Consider the following 2,300-nt stretch of genomic DNA (forward strand, 5'->3'; position numbering starts at 1 on the left):
GGTAAAAAAAAATTATGTAACTCCCATATCATTAATTGGGAGTTACAAAATCAAAAAATTCTATGATTTTTATTAATTTATTTTTATTATATTTTTTTAATGTAAGAATCATATGAACACAACTATATATATATGAACCATTGTGTCAAATACGAACAAAAAATTGACATACATATGAATTTGGACTGAATAGCATTTATGAACACAATTATGAACGTAATAAGAATAACTACTATACGAAAGGAAATAAATAAAAAAACAAGTATGAACACAATATGAACAGCTTGTGAACAATAGTTCCTTCATTATAATCACATTCAGGAGCGATCCTTTGTCAATTGGACTTTTATACATGCATTGCATCCACACCGTTTAAGGTTCACCATTTGTTCATATATGTTTTTGTTCTTATGTGGTTGTTCACCCCTTGTTCATATATGTTTCTGGTCTTATGTGGTTGTTCACCCCCTTGTTCATATCGTGTTCACCCCTTGTTCATATCATATAAAAGATATGAACACATAACCCCGACGCTATTAACACCGGATGCAAACACTTACACAAATATAAAAATCTGGTATCCAACTTAAAAAAAACACTTGTGTTCATTTGATAGAAGTAACATGAACACAATGGTTCATGATTCATAAAAGTCGCTAATATGACAATATGAAAATGGGTCGTGCATGTACTTCCATTTGAACATGTGAATTAAGTACGTATTAATAATTAAAGAAAAAGTTATCAACGCAATATGAACTACAAAAAACACAACACATCATATGAACATAATTTTGATTAAAACGAGTCTAATAAAATATTAATCCATTAACAAGGCATTCACTTTGGTTAATTTATTCACTTCCTGAACTCGAACTCCGATTGTCACCATAAACCATTTTAATCTTCTCAATGTTGTTGATTTTTTTTCCAATGCATTTATCCATAATAGCTTGAACGATACCGAAGATTTTACTATGTGTTTCCTCCATGAATCAAAAACTCATAAAACAATAAAAATGAAAGATCAAGATTAAAAAATAAATAAAATATCAATATTATAAATGTATATTTTTAGAGATTTTATGATTTTGTAACTCCCTTTTAATGGTATGGGAGTTACATATCAAATGAAATTACTCAATTACCCTTGGCATTAAATTGTGAACATGATAGAAACCTAATAGAAGAATGAATTGTGATTGGTTGACATGGTTTGCAAAGTTAACACAAAAATTTTGGTTAACATTTGATCTTGTCCCTATATATATATATATATNTACCAAACGCACCCCTCTTTCCACAGGGTTCACATGCCTTGGTAAGATTTTTGTTTTCCATCGAATTAAACCACATGTTCCGTCACTGGTGCAGTTTGTCAACCAATGGTTTTTCGTGAGACCCGTAAGACCAATTCTCAATCCTTGGATTAGATTTACAATCGTCAGATCTGAACATTTATAAACGCCACGAGACTTCTCATTAATTACGAAATTGCCACCTTGCAACTTTGCAACCATTAGATCATTAATTCATAAATTTGATCAATGAACATAAATTGGTCTTACAGGTCTCACGAAAAACCTTTGGTCTCACGTGAACCCAACCCTATATGTATATGTGTGTGTAAATATATGTATACTTTATTAATTAATATATATATATATATATATATATATATATATAACAGGTATGTACTCCCATCCTCATCCCCATCCCCGGTCTGAGACAAATGGGCATCTCCGTCCCCGTCTCCATCCCCGATTTAGTGGGAAATCCCTGATTGGAACGAATGGATCAGGTTCTCCAACGGGTCGAGACCCATTCCGATGCTTACTTCAATTGCACATGTCTCATTGAATATTAAATTGAGGTTAAGTTTGTCGTTGGTGTGATTATTAGTTTATTTTATATATATCAGATATAGAAATTGGATGATAATGATTGTGAAACTGTTTTTGGTCAAAAACGCTACACATAACATTTTAATAATAGATTATTAATTTGTTAACGGTTACAAATTGTTCACATTTTAATTATAAAAAGATAGTTTTTTCTACGTACCGACCTCTAAAAGTTAATACGATCAATGAATATCAAATAAAAATAAAAATAAAAATTAGAATTCTTTTTTTAGTTGATTTACAAAATTGGCCCTGGGTTTGTGAAACTATGATAATCATCATGATTTGCATTTTATTATGGAGATTGTCTGCTGTTATCAAAGATTATTAAGTGTCTTACCATGAGGGTTACTTTGATCATTTTTAAAAGTTTTTGTCAAATGTTTTATAATATAG

Source organism: Cynara cardunculus (genome assembly GCF_001531365.2).
Source record: "Cynara cardunculus var. scolymus isolate 2C chromosome LG 17, CcrdV1, whole genome shotgun sequence".
Classification (NCBI taxonomy): Eukaryota; Viridiplantae; Streptophyta; class Magnoliopsida; order Asterales; family Asteraceae; genus Cynara; species Cynara cardunculus.